At 44.6% G+C, this 21,406-nt stretch overlaps 1 long non-coding RNA gene across 4 annotated transcripts in view; it reads left to right on the forward strand.

The window, feature by feature from the left end:
- The window catches only part of LOC112059062 (uncharacterized), a 33,247-nt gene extending 17,024 nt beyond the window's left edge, over positions 1 to 16,223 (forward strand). For 3 of the 4 annotated variants that reach the window (XR_010600709.1, XR_010600708.1, XR_002888273.3), the window contains one exon: positions 15,754 to 16,223. This is a non-coding gene — a long non-coding RNA (uncharacterized LOC112059062). Of the gene's footprint in view, positions 1 to 1,518; positions 1,682 to 15,753 lie in introns of all 4 variants that reach the window. The other variant, XR_010600707.1, reaches the window with a different exon arrangement.
- The last annotated feature ends 5,183 nt before the right edge of the window (positions 16,224 to 21,406 follow it).

Below are 21,406 nucleotides of genomic sequence, written 5' to 3' on the forward strand. Positions count from 1 at the left end.
TCTTTCAAGTCCCATTCTAGCCATCCTTTATATTCCACAACATTAGTATGTTGTAACTGGCCATTATTGCCCACAAAAGGTTGGTCGTGCACCTGTAAAGGCAGTACTCTACTTTCACCTTTATCACTCACAAAAGGTTTGGCAGAGGCAGCCTCTGGGCTATTCTCAGGGGAGGGGTATGCAACCTGCTGCATCTGCTTGATCATTTGCCTAGTAATTATTCCTCCCGAGGTGTGCCCTTCCATTTCCCCCTTATCCCTCTGCAGAGATTCCGACCTGGAGTCCTGCAGATTCCCCTCTGCGCCCTGGAGAGAGTCCCCCTGCGGAGGAATAGGGGCAGGGGCAGTGGGGACCAACTGACGAGTCAAAACACGCCGTGGTTTACACCCTTCATCGAAATAACATGGAGGGGGTTCACTCTCGGGAGAATACCTGACTGCCATAATTTTTAAAGATTTCCACAGCTCTGCTGCTGTGTCCCAACAAAACCAGTAACATAACTGTCCCGGATGGTCTTTTTCGATCTGGCTCCTTACTCCTCTTAAGGCAGCCTGTTCGAAAGAGCCATACGAAGGCCACCTCATCTCCGGGTCGGCCAATACCGCGGTATACCCAGTCCAATTCCTTACACACAGTGTGTACAACTTTCTCCTAGACATTCCTGTCTGTACTGGGAGTTTCCCTTCGTTCCATAACTTATTTACAATCCCCAACGGACTCTCAAGAGGCACGCTAGTCCCTTGACCCATGGTGTCTGACAGGAGCCCTCCAACTGGCGTTTACCCTGCTGTCCAGTACACGACCCCTCAATATTGAATTGGCTGGGAGAAATCTCCCGTGGCGCCTGCCAATTCGTATATGAGTGGTCTGACCACTGGACAGAGGCACCGCACCAGAAGGATATCCCGGACGAGCCCCCAAATTGTTAGGTAAAAAAGCAAGTCCTCACTCACCTCTCCAGCACCCGAGTTCGTGCGGAGTTGGTATGGGCTCACAATCTGTCAGAGACCAGACACCAATTCGTTGATCAACGGGCTCACACTATCCTTAGCTTGAAAGGCTTCAGAGTAAGTGTGGCAAGTTTATTAGGGGTGAGCATCAATATTTATACACAGAAGTAAACAAAGTGATTAACAGATCATAATGGTCATGTATAATCAAACAAGATTTTACAGGATAAAACAGGTTAAAATGTACATTCAGAAAGAGATAAGGGGAGATGGCTACTTAAGGGGAGGGGGGGTGTCATGAGTAGTTCGCAGGTCAGAGCTTTGATTAAAAGTTCAGACAGAGACATCAAGTCTGGGTTAAGTTTAAGCTCATCAAAAGTTCAGACTCAACAATACAAACAAACTATAATGAGACAGAACATTTTAAAAACTCAGGGTATTGGCTCCATAACACTTCTAACAGGAGCCCTGCATTTTGTCAAATTCTGGGGGGAGATCAAGCTGAGCTGATAGTGCAGTGTTTGTGACATATGGGCATGTTACCATGGAAATTACTGTGATGTTACAGATTCAGCATGATGCACTACTATGGCCTGCAGCTTGAGGGAAGTTGGAGAGGTAGAGGAAATAAGCCTTGTTAAAAGCCACAAACCTGTGACCCAAGAAATCCAGAGAAGTGAAGACAAGATCTGCACTGACACAGTTTACGGGGGTGTATCTGCAATGCATAGGTGCGTGTGCATAAGAGAGTTTGTATATACACAGGCATAGGGGACACAGGAATATGTCTGCATGTGCAAGGGTGAAAGTGCACAGGAGAGTGTATGTTCATGCAAAGATACAGGAGTATCTGTATGTGCCATAGGACCAACACCAACACCCAAAAATCCTCTGGCTTCAACAGGAATGAACATCATGCACGTTATATGATTCTATCATTGTTCATACCAAAATACTTCAGACTCTTCCCCAGCCAATTACAATCTAACCAGAACTGCTCTATGCCTGACTGAATGGGTACCATACAATTTGATACAAAACAAATGGGTAATGACTGAAACATAAACAGAGTGGTTCATGAAATAGGTAGGATTTGCCAGATCAGACTATTGCTCTGTCTAGTTGGGTATCTCAAATACTTCCTCCTGGATATCTCAACATTAACTAAAATTTAACATGGCTGAGTTCCTAATCTTTCTTTACAAACGCACCTGACTTGGCCCATTCTTGTTACAGCTGACTCCTCCGGCATCTTCCCTGTCATACTGACCTATAACCTCGGGTCATCTTCAACTCTTTCCTCTCTCTTGCTCCACACATCCAGGCAGAAGGCAAATATTACCATTTTGTCCTACTCAATATTACTAAGATCTGACCTTTTCTCTATAATTATCTCACCCAGGCCATCAGCATTCCTCATCTTTATTAGTGTAACGTCCCCTTCTTTGGCCTGATACCCATATCTCCTGCTGCAATTTATACAAAATGAAGCTGCTAAGATTATCTTTCTTATTCATCATTTTATGTCACTCCTTTCTTAGAATTCCTCTTCTGGGTCTACCTTCTCCACCACATCACATCTAAGGCTCTTGTGGTCATCTTCAAAGTCATCTGCATAATTCTGCTTACGCTTCTCTCTTATTTTGTATTGCCTCTCTGTCCCCTTTGCTCTTCCAAAAATGTCAGACTCATTGTCCCAATTGTCTGCTTCTCCACATCTTCTTTCATGCTGCCTCTTATGCATGGAATATATGGAATGCATGGTCCACAAGCAAACACCTTTTCATCAATTCCTGCAGAAGACCCACTTTTTTCTTCACCATCTTTGCAAAACTAGCCGATTAAATTATATTTAATTTATTTACTCAATTTTGTGGAGGGAAGGGATTACATGTTAGGAGAGGGCTTTAGCAACACTGGAATTGAAGCTGAGAATTGTTGTGGGGGAAAGACAAGAGGGCTGAATTGTGAAGAGAGATGGTAAAGGGGGAGCTTTAAAAAATGTAACTTCTAAGCTATGTGTTTCTTCTCACCCTGATCCCTCTACTTGTATGTAGTATTTTTCTTTGACCCTTTCTTTGAGTTTGGCTTTTCAGATTTTATGCTCTCGAGGGCAGGAACTGTATCCTTCTTTGTCTGGAAAGTGCTGAGTGCATTGTGGGCATGAAAGCCATCTAATTAATTCATAAATAATAATAGTATCATGCCTTCTGCCATACCAGGTCAGACGATTGCTCCGTCTAGCCTAATGCCTCACCTGTGCCATACTGGATTAGACCATCACTACAAATAATCCAGTATCTCACCTCTGGTAGTGGTGAATACTGGATGCTTCAGAGATAGGTGACCATCCTCCCATCCCCTTTTATTCACTTGTCCACTTTATGCATAATAGGTACAAATAATTTCTCTTTCCAAAGCAGTCCTTTGGTTCATCCAGTCTAGTATCCCATCTGCTGTACAAAAATAGACCAATGGCCCATCTAGTCTGGTAACTTGTTTCCCACAGTGCTCAGTGCCAAACTCTTCAGAGGAAGGCATATGAACTCTATAATATAGCGTACTGTGCAATATTCAGTGATGGGGAGAGTGGGAGCAAAGGATAGGATTCTTTCCTAGCCCTCCATTAGCTTCTGCTCTAAAACTTGTGGGTTGAAACTTTTTTATAGCGATCATCATTGCAAATGCTATTCTCTTTCATATAAATGGCTTTCTTCTATAAAACTTAATATTTGCCTCAATAATATAGTGCAGTAGCAAATTCCACAGTTTATCCTGCAGCTTTCTGCTTCAATGGGAGAGAATCTGTGCCTGACAACTGCAAGTGATCTTTTATGTATCATGGTACTGAATTATAAAGGAAACTAGGAACCTCATGGAATGTGTTTAGGTAGCTTTACTGTAGAGAGAGTCAGGAATATGAGAGTATGGTGAAAAATTAGGATTAAAAGAGAGTCAGGGAGTTATTTAGGTGGAGGGTGAACACATGTACTGTATTTTAAGAGATGTCCTTTACTTAGTTCCTAATATCCCACATCCTGTGTCCATACAAAAGGCATTTCGCCCTGTATTTCAGCAGCGCATCCTACAGTGTGAGGCTGCAGATGTATGCTTTTGTACCATGAATAAAAGATCTTTTGTTTTCTTGAAACATAGATGGTCACCCTATTGAGGGGCAGAGAGGCTGTTCTAGAGAGGTGGAAGCAGCATAAGGAAGGTGATGGCAGATGGATTTACTTCCTGTTGTGGAGAGATGATAAGGGGGAGTGAAAAAGGTGTCTGAAATTTGAGGAATCTAGGAAATGGGATGCAGAATAGCAAGAAGTTGGGAACTCTTCTGTAATATGAATGTATCACATAGGGCTTGTGCTGGATGGAAATTCAGATTTGCTCCGTTGTATGGAACTATCTCAACTGTTAGGGGTATATATAAATAGAGTCTACAAGCCTTAATACTACTATAGCTTAAAGTCTCCATTCGATCAATTGGCAGAGGCCTGTATTTTTGCAATGGCAGAATCTGGGTTTTCCACAATGGTGTGTGTGTGATTTAGTTGCTGACCAAAGTACCTACTGGCCAATGATTTGTTATAAAAACAGTGCATTGTCCCTAAGAGTCATAAAAACTCATCTCTCACAACCACTGAGGGCTTTGCCAATAGCATGCCAAGGTGACAGTAACTGGGGGAAGGGAAAGATATCGGAAAGTAGAACAAATGGGGCCAGGTAAACAGCGCTGCAGTAGCAGTGGTTGCCATGGTGACCGGAGGGGGAAATGAGGCGGAGGAGAAGGAGGAGGGAAGCATATTGATCGATAGTACTGTGCCAGCTCATCTGGCTTCTATCCACGTGCTGCTACAGAGGGAGAGAAAATCAAAGAGCCACACACAGGGCGGACAGGGCCTGAGATTCAATATGTGGCAGCGGCTCGATCAATAGATTGTTGGAAGGTGGGTAATTGACTCCTATTCTGCTCAGGAGAAGCAGATGCAGGGATAGAGACGTGTTTGTTAGCGGCAGATTCCCAGCTCTACTTTATCAACCAGTTTGTTTGTCTAGTTAATTCGTTTGTTTGCTTGTCAGCTTCTCTTCAACCTGATTTCTTGCTGCATCTGTCAAAGATGAGCATTGGCTGCAAGACCTGAGCCATGACTGTGCTAAAGTTCCTGATTCATTTTCTCCCACCCACCTCTTCTTTGTTCATAGTGACTTTACCCCACCCTGACACTGAGATTTTAATGGGGGAGACTGGAGCCAAAGAGAATTTATTCTCATGGGATTTCTGGTGCTTTCTGCTTTCACCTGCCTCTGAGATTACATAAGAGCAGCCTCTCTTGTGGAAGCTCAGGATTTCCTGTCCCAGCTGGAACCAAGAAGCAGAGAAACCACCAAAGAAATAAAACAAAATAGTTAAGCAGATTTTTTGCACTTAATAAAACATCTGAATTTTGGGTAATGGTTCACTGTGTCCTCCACAGAGTAACTGACACCACTTCCTGCAGCAAACACCCCCTTAAGACTATACTAAAGAAGAGGGGGAAACTCCACTTACTGAATTACCATCATCTCTTCCTTCAGATCTGTGGATTTTTCTTGGAGGTTTCTCTGCTAAGTACTGCTCAGTCGAATTTGGCTTAGTTTATGAGTTAATAATGAAAAATCACCCACTTACAATTCTGCGTCTCTTAAATTATATTGCTAGATTCATACTTTTGAGTCTTGTGCTTCTATAGCCTGATCCAATTCCCAATGAAGTCTGTGACAGCCTTTCCAAGGACATCAGTGAGAGTTGGGTCAGGCCCTTTTGTGAGACAGAAACAAACTCCCAGCTTTCAAGTTGATATTTTTAACCCATTAGACACCAGCTGGTGTCTCTTATGTACAAACTAACAGCAATTGCCCCTGTGCCCTCTAAAACGTTTTCCTTCATTTTCTTAATGAATGGGAAACTAAGGGCTTCTTAACCTCTTAGCATAAAATATGCCAGAAATAAATAGAAGTATGATAGAATGATTATAAAATAAGTTATTGCAAATGTTCACTTATCAATTCTTCAGGGAAGGCAGACAGGTAGGTGAGAAGGAATCCAATCAGACTAAAATGTTTAAGGGAATAAAAGAATTTCTACCAATCATGAAGGGACCAAAAAAAAGCTGTCCACCACACCGGCAGACATGCTTTCCACACAAAAATGAAGTAGGAAAGTCGGGCAAAATATTGTATCTACGGTGAACAGTCAAAGGTAGGATGGTCCTCAAGATGAGGACAACAATATATGGTCTGCCCTGCAAGCAAATAAATTAAAGTACATATATTCCTCTAATATAGCATCAAGTCAAGAGATGCACTGCTTCTGTTAAGAAGGATATCTTATTGCTGAATCACTGTGCCTGTCTGACACACACTAGTGAAGCAACAGGCCACATGGTAATGCTGAGAAATGTAGGATGGGTCTCAGAAATTTCAGTATAACTCCAGAGAGTCATCCACAATGTGTCTAGCCAGTTAATGTGCAAATCCAAAGGGACACCTCCTCAGTCTTCTGAAACATAGTCTTATTACTTGGAAGGATGATGTAATCCAAATGCACCATGAGGATATCTGCAAGGAGCATGACATGATGCACCAGCAGCCTACATCTTTCTTAGAAGAGTCCTGGAAGGAATCTCTGGGGTCAAATCTGTGCCAAAAATGGAGCAGCCCATCTAAAATATCCTTTAACATACTTTCAAACCTAACCACACAGAGGCCTTAAAGATGGTTGGTATCAGTTCAAAATTGCTGTCACTTATTAAAATGCCACTTTCTAGGAATTTGCCCAGGAGTGTCACTGACAAAGAAATAGTTCCTCTTCCTCACAAAGCAAGAGAAGTATACATCTAGTGTGTGGCCAAGCTCAGCTACTGGGGAGAATATGATGGGATAACACAGAGGAGCCTGTCTCTCAGGATGTGAGAAATGTGTGCGCTATTGTTGTCAATTTTATGATCGCGCAAAATCAAACACCCCTGCCCCGCCCCCACCCTTTCCCAGAGGCCCTGCCCCACCCCTTCACTGAGGACCCATCTCCGCTCACTCCATGCCCCCTCCCTCCATCGCTTGCTCTCCCCCACCCTCACTCACTTTCACTGGGCTGGGGCAGGGGGTTAGGGTGCGGGGGGGTAACGACTCTGGCTGGGGATGTGGGCTCTGGGGTGTGGCTGGGGATGAGGGGCTTGGGTAGCAGGAGGGGGCTCTGGGCTGGGGCAGGGGGTTGGGGTGCGGAGGGGTGTGGACTCCAGGAGGGAGTTTGGGTGCGGGAGGGGATTCCGGGCTGGGACAGGAGGCAATTTATCGAGTGAGCCATCCCCTGTCGTCCAGTTCCAGCTTCTGGCAATCAGAGGCTTAGGGACATCCAGTGTATGGTGTTGCTTCCCTGACCATCTTGGCTAATAGTCATTGATGGACCTATCCTCTATGAACTTATCTAGTTATTTTTTTAACCCAGTTATACTTTTGGCCTTCACTACATCCCCTGGCAACGAGTTCCACAAGCTGAATGTGCCTATGTGAAGAAATACAGCACTTCCTTTTGTCCAAAACCTGCTGCCTATTAATTTCATTGGCTAACCCCTGGTTCTTGCATTATGTGAAGGGATAAATAACACTTCCTTATTTACTTGCTCCACATCATTCATGATTGTATAGACCTCTATCATATATCCCTTAGTCATTTCTTTTCCAAGCTGAGCAGTCCAAGTCTTTTTAATCTCTCCTCATATGGAAGCTGTTCCATATCCCTAATAATTTTTGTTGCACTTCTCTGTACCTTTTCCAGTTCTAATATATCTCTTTTGAGATGGGGTAACCAGAACAGCATGCAGTATTCAAGGTGTGGGCGTACCATGGATTTATATAGTGGGATTATGATAGTGGTATTATGATATTTTCTGTCTTGTTATCTATCCCTTTCTTTCCCTGTCTCTTTTCACTTTTTCTTTCTTGTTACTTCTTCCTCTTCTCTCAATCTTTATTTGTATTGCTCCACTGTTTCTCTTTTTCCTCTCTCCCTCTCCTCCACCACCTAGTTTTCCCTTGCTACTCTTCACCTGTGAAAAGCTTACCTCTCCCTCACTAACCAGGCCAAGGCCACAGCAGCACAGAGCTGGCTTTGCTGCACAGCTGCCCTTGCCCCTATGGAGACACAAAAAGTGGAGAGTGCCTGAGTCAGGGACAGGTATCATCTTGGTCTTTTGGTTCAATTTCACAATGCAATTATTTGTCCTATGGGACAAAGGCAAACAGGTAGGACCCAGCTTCATGGTTTCACTGCAGAATCAAGGCAATCACTGGGGTAAAACAGCAAGCTGATATCACCAGCAAGGCACAGGCAATGATGGTTTTAACACCACAGCTGCACACCATGCCTGGTGCCTGAGTAGCCTCCATATTCAGTGTCTGAGTTCCTTTTACCTTTAGGCACTATGTTTACACCTACTGCATATTTACATCTCTCCACTTGCTCACCAGCTCAGAATTCTTGACCTCTTCTTCAAGGCTCTGCACAATTCCACCATGACCTGCATCTCTGATCTTGTTTCTTGCCATATACCCCCACCATCCTCTTCATTCTGCCAACAATGGTAGCCTCACCATTCCATGCTGTGCGCCATCCAGTGGAATAAGGATAGTCACTTGCTTCATATTTTTCAGGGTTGCATAATAGGGATTACCTTTAATATTCTGTAGGAGATTTGAGATTTTTTCCTAGTCAGCACAGCAGAGAGGGGGAGAAAAAGGTATCCAGGTGAGGAATCCAGGGAGAGAAGAGAAAAGTAACACAGAGTACAGTAAATGTGGGCAAGCAGAAGCCCAGATAAGCAAGGCATCAGACACAGATCTATGTGAGATATACACCCAACGAGCTTAGGGTATCACAGAACCTCAGTCCCTGCACTGCAACATGGATGGTTTTAGAGCAGACCCTGTTTCCATAGCAACAGTACATGTGAGAGCTGCCTTTGAAGAGCAATTCATCTCTTCAGGAAGGTGAAAAGCAAGGCCGACCTCACCCACAAGCTCAATGAGCAGCCACATCGCAGGCAAGCTGTGCAGCTCTCAGGCAAGTCCTGTCTCCTTAGGCTACATCTACATTATGATCTAGGGGTATGACTTCCCAGCTCGCATACATATATTCATGTTTGCTTGATGTGAGCTAGCATGATTATAAACAGTAGTGTAGTAGCGGTAGCATTGACAGCAGCTGTGAAGGCATGGCTTAGCCATGCCAAGTACATACCAACAGTGTTCAGGTGAGTTTGTACTCAGCACAGCTAAACCATGCCACAGCTGCTGCTGCCCATGCTACCGCAATTACCCTATTTATACTTGCGCTACCTCTTACCAAGCTAGCACGAATATGTGTATGTGAGTTGGGAATCACACCCCTAACTAGTAGTGTAGACAACCTCGGAGAGAGGAAAGAGCTCTCTGCCAGAGCCACTTAGGGAGGCAGGACCATATGAAAGAGCATCTTCTGGCTTGATTCAACCCCCACTCAGTTTCTGTGTCCCCACAAAGTATCAGGAAATGGTGAGAAGTTGAGCCAAACCCACTGTGGGTGCTGGCCCGTGGCCAGGATAGGAGGCTAAGCAGAAGTATCCCACGGGGAAGGGAGTATGGGAACAGTTACCCTTCAACATTTGCCTCCTGCACACCTGCCTTCCCCTGTCTCCCATTAACTGCTGCTTCTCCACTGAATGTTTTCTGATCCCATCCTCCCCTCAGGCTCCAGTAGAGTCCTTTGGTTTTGTCTGCATCAAGCCAATTTCAAAGTTAAATATGCCAGCTCTAGTAAGTTTTATTTTCTGGCTTACCCAGGTCCGCACCTATTCCCTTTGAGAAAGGAGCTGTAGAAATGAGAGAGTATCATTATTAGGATTAAATGAGAGACATCAGTAAAAACCAAGATTGTAGAGAAAGAAGTCAAAGCTGGGCAGGAAATGGTTTTCCTGTCCCAAAAATTTTTTGAAGAATTTGAAATGTTTTCCCATCCTGCATCTGGAAAAAAAGTTGAACTCTCAAAAATGTTAATTTACCAACAAGCTGAAAAAAATTCAGTTTGGGCTAATGAAATCACTTTGTTTCAATGCAGACCATTTTTGTTTAACAAAAAATACTATAATGAACTTACATTTCAAAATGAAAAGTAATTTCAAACCAAAAAATGAAACTTTTCAAATGGGACAATTTCAAAACTTCTTTTTCCGATTTTTTTCTGAAACGAGAAACTCATCAAAACCGACCTTTTCCCGCAAGCAGTTTTGGTTCCAATGATTCTGCATTTTCTGACAGAAAAAAAAAAACATTTTGTCAAAAAGTTCCCAACCAGCTGTGCTTAGCATCATCAGCCTTTGTCAGTCCCCCTGCAGGAAGAAGGCCTCTTCAGTGCTATTCCTAACTATCCATCTTTATGGACCAATCACAGTCCAGATTTCATTTTACAATTGATTTAAAATATTGCAAAATATATCTTAAATATATATTTCTGAGGTCATGGGGCTCAAGTCCCAGAATTGGACTGGGCTTCTTCCCAATGCTGATGCTGTAATACAGCCAGAGCACAGCCGGTGTGCTTTACAGATGGACTTGCATCCTTCAGAGGAGATCTTCAAAAGACTGTTCTGCAAAGCTCTGGTGGCTGCTCAGGTGAAATTAAAGAGTAGGAGGTAGATAATAATTAATGATTTGCACTTATATAGGACCTGTCATCTGAGGACTTAAAAGCCTTTTACAAAAGTAGATATGTAGCATCCCCATTTTACAGATAGACCTCCAAAACCAAGCTCATCCAGTGAGTCAGTGGCAGATTTGGGAAGAGAACACAGGTCATCTGACAAGCAGACCCCTGCTCTAACCAGTACACAATGCTGCTTCACACAGTACTTTTCAAAAAGAATTGATGATAATCCTGGTGTCCTAGCTGGAATTCCTTTGTTCAGTATAAAAAAAAAACCAAAAACAAAAAAACAAAAAAACCCCTCTGATATCTGTGAATGAATACAGGATGGCTGCTGCCTTTAATTTCACAGTCAACATGTTTCAGTCCAGGCCAGTTGTGACTGAAAGCTGTTTACTGGCCCATGTGAAATAAATTTGGTGGGTCTCAATCTAGTTTCTACTTAATTGGTGTCCATATCATAAAACCCATTACATTTGGCACTAACTGGCCCCCTTGTTGGCAGCCCCAGCAGAGAGGCCACAGGCCAAATGAGTCACAGAGACTGAGCTTTTTTCTCATCTTCAGAGGGGTCCTTCCAGGGTAGGGTTGAGATAATATTGCCAGGGTAGGGTATGTGCATATGTGAGAAAACGTGTACTGCTGCTGCCTGGACTATACCTGTCCTGTGAGATTTTATGTATTCGGGCATTAGTCTGACATCTTTCACCAGATTCACTTCACATAAAATACAGGAAATAAAAAAGACAGGGAAAAATAAGTTAAACACTAATAAATAAACATTTCAAGGAATGATTTCATCTTACTGACTGTGGAAGTATGGTAGGGATCTGAGCTTAGGCAAATCAAGCGGGCCCCTTATCCATATTTCTCTCCTATATTGTGAGTGAAAGCGGCAGCAGCCAGAGAAATGGAAACATCGACAATTAATTGAAAATGTTACGTCTGCTGTTCATGCAAAAGGCATAAATATTTATATCCTGAAGGCTGACTTTTGGGTTTGCTCCACAGCAGGAAGAGATTTACATTTTGAATAAAGAATTTTTTCTTTCTCCCCCTCAGTAAATGTGAGCAGTTTATTAGCCCCTTAAGTGAGAGTCCTCTGGCCCAATCCTGCAATCCTTTTGCACATACACTTCCACCAACTTCAATAGGAATTACATGTATGTAAAGACTAAAGGAGCAACTCCCTTATTTACACTCAGAATGAGAGGGAGTCTGAAACAGAAAGGTAGGACTTGAGATCAGAAAATGAGAAGACGGATGAAATTAATGACTCCTGAGATACTGAGTTAATTTTCTAAATCTGTCTTCAATAAGAAAACAATGAAAAATGGTTGGACAATTAGAACATAAGGAAGATTTTACACTATTAACTATTGATAAAGAGCAGGGAAAGAAATACTTGGAAAATGTAAGCATACCAGTACACTGGGCTGAATTATTTGCTCTTTAGGGTGTTAAGGGAATTAGCTAACAAACATACATCACCCATTGATTTTAGAAAAGTCATGGAACTCTGGTGAAGTATTCAAGACAATCAAACATAGCCCCTGCCCCAGTGCTCTCTCCAGATTCCATCTCCCCTCTCTTCTCTCCGCCTTGCTCCCGTAATACTGTCCCTACCTCCATCTCCCCTCTTCTCTCCCTTCCTGTCATTTCCCACATTGGTGCCAACACTGACCCAGCCTCCCTCTCATTTCCCCTCACCAGTTATTCCCCACTTTGACTCCTGTGCTCTGCTCTTTCACTTCCATCTTCTTTCCCTTTTCCCATCGCATTTAATTGAATCCTGCACTCTCTGCCCCACCTTCCATTTCCTCTGCTGGCACTCCCCCATCCCCTTAACTCTGCCCCGTCTCCATCTCTTCTCCCATACCTCTGCAACCTCACCTCCCATGCTTGCTCTCCCTCCATCTGTACTCTTCACCTCAGACCCTGTGCTCTTCCCCATTTCATTCTCAATCTAAAGAAAACTCAGAACCCTTCTTTCACTAGGTGGAGGCTGGATTTACCTTCCCTCATCCCACCCTCCAGCACCCATCATTTTTCTATTTTAATAATTTTTATCTTTGTCTGATTAATAATAATAATAAATTTTAACACTGAAAAAAAACTGTTACTAACCTTTCTGTAACTGTTGTTCTTCGAGATGCGTTGCACATGTCCATTCTAATGTAGGTGTGTGCTCGCCTTGAGCACAGCCCCTGGAAAGTTTTCTCTCAGTGGTATCTGTCGGGTCAGCTCTAGATTTGGCTGAGTGGTGCTGCAATCAGCATAGGAATAAACTCCGAACCCTCCACCTGCACAACTGTTTGGGAGTCACCTACATTGGAATGGACATGTGCAAGGACTTGAAGAAAGAAAAAACGGTTACTAACCTTTCTGTAACTGTTGTTCTTTGAGATGTGTTGCACTTGTCCATTCCAAGACCCTCCCTCTTACCGCTCTGTTGGAGTTGGCTGGCAAGAAGGAACTAAGGGGGCTGCGGGTTGGCAGACCCTTTATACCAGCGCTATGAGCGTGCGACTCCAGGAGGCACCAGAGCCGACTAGATGGATACCACTGAGGGAAAACTTTCTGTCGGCTGTGCTCAGGGTAAGCACACACCTACACTGGAATGGATATGTGCAAGCACTCCAAGAAGAATGTAAGTTACCAATAAATTCCAGCAAAATGCCCTCACAGTGAGATATCTGAAGCTGTGAAATCCTTTGTACATTTCAAACATGGCTGGACACACCCTTGGAGAAAAGACTGCAGGGAATAATCCTGCCCTGGCCCCTAGGTAGTCTAGTAGGATTTTCCTGTCTTTAACTTCTATGATTCTGGAACATTTCCAGCAGTTACGTGAGTTCCCCAGACTAAGGCCTTGACTGTCCCAGACAGTGCATGCTGCCTCCCATTAGTGGACACAGTACCCGTTGATGAAGCTTGGGTTCTCCAAAGACAAGTTTCAAAATTCGGGAGCAGCCCCAACTCCAGGGCACGGACAATGTGGAAGGGAGAGAGATCGGAAGTGCCAGTGTTGGTCTGCAGCTCCATGCTAGAGATTAATTAGTGCAGATCATCCCAACAGGGTCAGCAGACCAGGCCAAGGACCTCAAGAAGCTCACCTCATAGTAATCACCAGGATAGTACCTACTTCTTTGCCTTTGTCTCCCAAGAAGGTAAAAAACAAAGCAAATAGTATGATGGGAGAGTGATTGCACCCACCTCTGTTTTGCTCCCTTGTTTCTGAGACCTCAGAATTTCAGAGCAGGGTTTTTAATTTTATTTATTTATTGTTAACATGTTTTTTTCCTCTGGGACTAGTTCTCCTGGTTCCCAGTCATTTCCTCCTGTTTCCATGGCAACTACAGCTGACTCATATGTGTGGTTGCCATGGAAACGGTGCTAGTGCCCCTTTGAAAGGCTGCACTGAAACAGGAATGAGATTTGCATCTCTGGTGCTGTGTGGAGCAAACCTTGTCTGACTCTCCTAGGGAGGACATGAGGCACACTGTATAAATTCAATACAAAACCCAACTAAATCCTTTCTCAGAGGAATTTTGAAAGCTGGTGAAATGGGTACATAGTAGAGAAATTGGACACTTGGGTTTGGCTGCTCAGGGTTGTACAGGAATTTTCAGTATGTTGTGGGCACACCAATTTCTTTGGAAATACCAGTTACAAGCTGGCCATCTAGGGAGAGACCAGAGTTTACGTCAGCCAGCTAACACATTTAAAACTATGCCTTGCCTTGTATACACTGGGATTTTAACACAGTAGCACAGGGGTGGGCAAACTTTTGGCCCGAGAACCACATCTGGGTATGGAAATTGTATGGCGGGCCATGAATGTTCATGAAATTGGGGGTTGGGGTGCATGAGGGGGTGAGGGCTCCAGCTCCAGCAGGCTCTGGGGTGGGGCCAGAAATTAGGAGTACAGGGTGCGGGAGGGGGCTCTGGGCTGGGGCACAGAGTTAGAGTGTGAGACGGGGCGGTGAGGGCTCCAGCTAGGGGTGCAGGCTCTGGGGTGGGGCTGGGGATGAGGGGTTGGGGTGCAGGAGGGTGCTCTGGACTGGGACCGAGAGGTTTGGAGGGCAGGAGGGGGATCAAGGCTGGGGCAGGGGGTCTGGGGTGCAGGCTCTGGGGAGCACTTACCTCAAGCAGCTCCCGGAAGCAACGGAATGTCCCCACTCCAGCTCCTACGCGGAGGCGCGGCCAAGCGGCTATGCGCGCTGACCTGTTCGTAGGTGCCGCCCCTGCAGCTCTCATTAGCCATGGTTCCTGGCCTATGGGAGCTGCAGGGCTGGCGCTTGGGGCAGTGACAGCGTGTGGAACCTCCTGGCTGCCCCTACACTTAGGAGCTGGAGGGGGGACATGCCGCTGCTTCCGGGAGCCATGCAGAGCCATGGCATATGCAGAGCAGGGCAAGCCCCCGATCCCACTCCCTGGCTCGAGCACCAGAGCAGGGCAAGGCCCGGTCTCCACTCACCGGCGGGAGCTCTAGAGCCGGATTAAAAAGTCTGACGGGCCGGATGTGGCCCCCAGGCCATAGTTTGCTCACCCCTGCAGTAGCACGTCAGCTAGCACATCTTAAAAAACACCTTTTTCCTAGTGAAGACAAGGCCAAAGATTGTATAACCATGGGTCTTGGCCCAAACTAGGATGCGCTCCTCCTTGCTTTAGTTACATAATGCCAAAGAGCCATAGAGTAAATGTGCTTCCATTTATCTGTTTGATTTTCCACATTGTCTGCCTCATATGGCTCTGTCCTGCAGGAGTAGCTGCATATATACTATGTGAGGTAGTGGCTATGCCAGCCCCAACCTTGCTATACCCTCACACAGGAGGACAGCATGGAAACAAGCTAGGAGTATCCCCCAGAATCCCTGCCTGACCACCACTGAGCATGGTGCCCAGAAGCATATTGCCTTTGAGTTGTAGTGCTTGAGATGAAGGTTTGACTATGACTGCGTTATTTGTTCTGTGTTTATTGAAATTCTTATTTTGATGTTCCATGTTTTTTTGACTTGTGTATAACCTGTTGGTGTTGTGGCCATTGCCTGAATGTTTCTTTGCTCTTTGTTTTTCTCTCTAGGAGCCATCACTTGGAGAGGTGAAGATCATCTTTGACAGGATGATAGACCACTAGGCCCCTTCATGAGGCCCAGTCAATTTCCACCCTCTTCTACCTTTTACAGTGGATTCCCCAGAGATTATGCTATTCACCAGGGGTAACAGGGAATGACTACTCAGTGATGGAGTACTATGGGGAAGTCAACATAGTTCCTTGGGGATATTTTGGGTGGGGAACTAGAAGTGGGGAGCCTATGTTTGTTTCCTCACTGATGTTCCTTTTCTGTCCTATGTTTTTCAGCACTCTGGAGGCTGTACTTGTTCCTCTGGAGGGGTGCAGGTCCCCAGGCAACCCAGAATAAAGAGAATTTTGAAAGGGAGACTCGTGTGTGTTAGACTGTACAATCTGTAATTTTTCCTTAATTTTTATTTTGGCAGGGGAATCTCTGTTGGTCCCACTGATGTTTTGTAAAAATAAATAAAATATATGTTTTTAGGAATGTTTCATCTTCCGTGACTGCTTGGGGAATGGGATTTGGGACCAAGTGGGCTGAGCTGAGACTACACATGCTCTGCCTCATGTGATGCTGGGCATGCCCTGAACAAAGGTCAGGAGGATAGTCAAAGGCAACTCCAGCTTCACCTGCTGAATTAGTCCTACTCATGCCAGATAAGCAGCATATGTCTGGGTACATGGGAACTCAGTTAGGGCATCTGAAAATCTGACATGAGCAGTCAACCCTTAGCCTCACCTCTGTCCTGCCCCCTTTGTTCTCTACTCCCACTCAGGTTCCCTTTTTCAGGAGTGGTCTCTAGCTCCTCTCTGCCTCCCTCAAGAGGGGCAGGGGTTATGGCAGGGAGCACTCAAGGCAGCATGAGGTCAGAGTGTGCTAAATTTGGTATGTTCTCTACTCCAGTTACTTGATTCCCCTTCTGCCCTTCCTCTCTAAGGCAGGTGTGCCAACAGAAGGACATCACATGGTATGGTTGGTGCAGCTCCATCTTAGAGGAGCCCCATTTTGCTCATTCACTGACTATCTGGGCTGCAGAGGACTGCAATCAACTCCATACAAAGATTGGCAGGAGGCCCTCAGCAATTCCCTTTGCAGATGTGCACTTGCTTCCCAGTTGTTTTACATGAAAGCAGTCACAATCCAAACATTCCAGTTCCTGCACCAGTGCATGACTTTGAGATGGGGTGCCTTTGGCAGCTTTCCCTTCAGTTAAACCCAATGTGCTGTTAGTGGAGGGAGAGGGAGGGAGCATGAGAAAAGAGAGAGGAAAGGGGATCATGATGGGCTCCCAGGAAGCTTCTGGCAGATGATTTATTGGCAGCGTATAGGCCCATCCTGCCTAAAACACAGAGCATATCATTCACCTCGTTCCTGAAACTGTCCTGGCCTACAGTAGACTGGGCAATAAGCACCAGCCCTCTAACCACTTCCACTGGCATTCCTAGGACTTATGGGACTTCAGTATAACAACATAACACCAAGACAGCACACTGTAGGCATTTGTGAATGAATCCACACCAACCTCTAGCAGCCGTGTGAGGATTATTATCCTTTTTATCCAGACAGGGAAACTGAGGCACATAAAAGGAAATTATTTTGGAGAAAATTCAATAAAGCTCACCTTTCATTTATGGAGGGTGGAATCAATATGCCTTGCCATCATTTACGTTGGGAGGAGGAATGTAACACAGCTCTCCTTTAGTTATGGGAGGTGGAATCAATGGACCTCACCTCCATTTACATGGATTGGGGCCAAATCAATATGACCCACCTTTATTTCTGGGGGTGAACTCAGCACAGTTTGCTTTCCTTTATTGGTGGGGAATCATTACGGAGAAGTTTCATGTGGGTGGTTGGTTGGACTTGACATGGCCCATCTTCCTTTAGAAAAAGTTGACTCAATATGACTCTCCCTTTATGTGGAGAGGCCCCAATACAGCTTGCCTTACATTATCTGAGAGGTGGACTAAACAGAGCTCACTTTCATGTATGGGGGGAAGGACTCATTATGGCTCAGCTTGCCTTCATGTTTGCAGGGGATGGACTCAATAAAGCTGGGCTTCATGTATGGGGTCATGAACTTAGTACATCTCACCTTCATATGTGGGGGAGATGGACTCAAAAAGAGTCATCCTCATATACGAAGGGATGGACTCAATATAGTTTGCCTTCATGTACGGGTGGGGCTAGACTCAGACTAGTTTGCCTTCATGTCTGGGTGTTGGCTCAATAGGGCTTGCCTTCATTTATGGGAAGAAACTTAGTACAGCTCACCATCACTTATGTGGGGGTAAACTCAATACAAGTTGCCTCCATTTATGTGTGTGGGAGGCTGTATTTCAATATGGCTCACCTTCCTTTATAGTGGGATGGACTCAACACAGCCCTCCATTTATGTGGGGATGGACTTAATATTGTTCCTGTTTATTTATGAAGGTTGGATTCAATATGGCTTGCTTTCCTTTATAGGGTATTGTTATGAGTTGTAAATCAGTTGTGCAAGTGGAGAAATGGGTGTAATGGATTCCAGATCCACACCATTATGGCAGCATCTTTAAGTGTGCAAGGGGGAAAGAGACTTCTTTACAGATCCCCGGGGCATCATCAGGCAGAGGCATTAGGGCTACTGCAATAAGGAATGTGGGGGAAGGGCAAGAGGTTCCTGAGCAGCTTCCCCGTGAGATTTATAGCTGGCATAATTCTTTCATCACAGCACCATGCATTCTCCAAGGATGTGGCTGATCCTTCTGCATTTCTGAGCTACTGTTCCAGACCTGAAGCTTGTTATTCCTTTCTCTCAAAAGGACACTAATCACAGTTATCCTATATATACTCCCAAAGGATCCCTCTCGTAAGAGAGGTGAAAGTCCAACAGGGAAGCATGAGACCTTTTCTGTAATCACCTATTGAAAGTCAAGCTTCCTGTAATTGGTTGGCTCAGGTGCAGTGGAGAATGGGATTTGGAGTCTTTCACATTTAGGTTACTGGTTTAACTGTAGCTCAGGTTATCAGTGACTGAAAGTGACTTCTATTTGATGGCCATGTGGGGATCTATGTGACAAGAGCTGGTGGGTTTCAGTACAATTCCTAGAGGACATATGCCAGAACAAATCATAAAAAAATACCAACATAATTAGCCACCTCATTGCAGCAAGGCCAAGGACTGAAAGGAGCACAGAGCCTGAACTCTTCTTGCACTCCTATTAATACTTAACATTTTATAATATTACCTAAATAAGCCTCAGAGGCCCTATGGGAGGTAGTCATTATTATCCCCATTTTACTGATGGGGTAACTGAAGCCCAGAGAGGTTAAAGCATGACATGCTCAAAGCCACCCAGCAAGCAATTCTCGCAGTCAGGAATAGGGCCCAGAAGTTCTGACTCCCAAATCTGTTCTCTATCCACTAACAACTGCCTCACCAGTGAGCACCTTGAGAGGGTGCTATACTGGTAAGAACATTATAACTAGAGAAGTATTATACTGGAGAAAGTATTATAACTAGTGGGTGTGATATATGGGAACCAATAATACATGGGGTACATTTCAGAGGGGTGCATAGGGAACCAGACACAGAACCCGATACTCTTTACCCTGCTGTCCTCCTAACACTAGAGAAGGACAAATAGTTTTGTTGTGTTCTGTTGCTGTGACAAGTGGAAGGATCACCACTGGGAATCATGAAGGGGTATTGCCGTGGGAAGTCCACTGGTAACATTTGAGCAGCTGTTAGGGTTCCCTCCTCACTTTGAACTTGGGGTACAGATGTGGGGACCCGCATGAAAGACCCCCTAAGCTTATTTTTACCAGCTTAAGTTAAAAATTTCCCCAAGGCACAAATTCTTCCTTGTTCTTGGATGAGTACTGCTGCCACCACCAAGTGAGTTAGACAAAGATTTAGGAAAAGAACCACTTGGAGTTTTTATTTCCCCAAAATATTTCCCCAAGGCCCTTTACCCCCCTTTCCTGGGGAGGCTTGAGAGTAACCAAGGTGAGCACAGACCAGACACCTGGGTTTTTAGGACACTAAAAACCCAATCAGATTTTTAAAAAACAAAACTTTATTATAAAGAAAAAGTAAAAGCAGCACCTTTGTAAAATCAGGATGGAAGGTAATTTACAAGGTAATTAGATTTAAAACAGAGAGGATTTTCCCTTTAGGCAAAACTTTGGTTCCTCGCTAACCTGGAAAAAACACACACAAAAACAAAACAAACAACCTTCCCCCTCAGATTTGAAAGTATCTTCTCCCCTTATTGGTCCTTTTGGTAAGGTGCCAACTAGGTTATCTGAGCTTCTTAACCCTTTACAGGTAAAGGAGGTATTAACCCTTTACAGGTAAAGGAGGGATTTTATGCTACCCTTAGCTATATGTTTATAACAGCAGCACATAAGGAAAGGCTTGCAGTGACACTAGACAGACCTTTCAGTCTAACTATCCCAGCATCTGCAGCTCCCATTTCAAGGTGAAAAGATATTAGATAAATGTAAATGCAGGGCACTTTACTAATGCTACAGAAAATGCAGTACATTGAAGTCTTTACAGTCCCTACTGGCCTCCTGCCAAGCTGTTCCTTGCCTTTTGCTGCGCACTATGGGAAAATGGAGTAAGAAAAAGGGAGAAATAGAGGGACGCTGTTTTAGGCCAAGGTCAGATGCCTTTATTGGTTGGTGAGGGGATACAGTGCACATTTTTGATAGTCAGGAGATTTACGAGGTGGAATGCAGCCACTGTGCCTTTTCAATCCTCACAGCAGTAGGCAGGTTTATTTCCATCACCACATTGCAGCAGCGTCATTGCTTCTCCATAGCGGCTGCTTTTAATGCTGCTGTATTTAAAATTGTACGTGTCTCTACATGAAACAGGGCTTTTCGCAGTCTGCCTTTTTATATCCTGTCAGGTTGGCTGGATAGACAGGATGGGTATGAGAATGTCTATTTGTGTGGGAAGGGCTATTCTACCATGGATATGATTCAGTAACGAGGTTCTTTCTATTCAGAGTCCTCTTGGGTCTTACACATTCCTTTCCTCAGAGCCCCCGTCTCTTTCCATCTTTCCATTTCTCTTCCTCCTTCCAGATCCAAAGGTTAGCCCCACTCTTTCCCATGCTTTCTTTCCTCACATCCCAGTCTGTCCTAGCCTTACTCCCCCTCCCATTCCTGTACCAGTCCCCAGAGCACTTCTGTAAGATGCCCACCCTGGCTCTCCATGTAAGCTCCTCTCTTTCATCTGGAAGCCTTCACATCCTAGTTCTTGTCCTCCAATCTCAGTCACATCTGTAAACCTGTTTAATGATGGATCATATCTTTCACTGTCTTAATATAGCAGTAAATTAGAGAGAGAGAGAGAGAGAGAGTGTCACTGGGTAAGTCAACAACTTCCCTCAAATGACTTTGGGAATTTTTCAGCACTTCTGGATGACTGTGGGAGCTCTGCTGCTACTGAACTCCTCAGAGATACAATAGGTTCAGGATCCCCCACCAATGCGCAGGAGAACTTGGGGAATATGGGTCAGGAAAGCAAACGTATAGCGCACAGAATAGATCCAAAATCCCAATCCACAAACAGTGTAAAACAAGGGAGGAAATAAGAACACTATCCTCAGGACAGAATTGTGCCTTAATTACAGTATGTAAGAGGCCACATACTACGGTGATGGG

Source organism: Chrysemys picta, chromosome 4, assembly GCF_011386835.1.
Source record: "Chrysemys picta bellii isolate R12L10 chromosome 4, ASM1138683v2, whole genome shotgun sequence".
NCBI lineage: Eukaryota > Metazoa > Chordata > Testudines > Emydidae > Chrysemys > Chrysemys picta.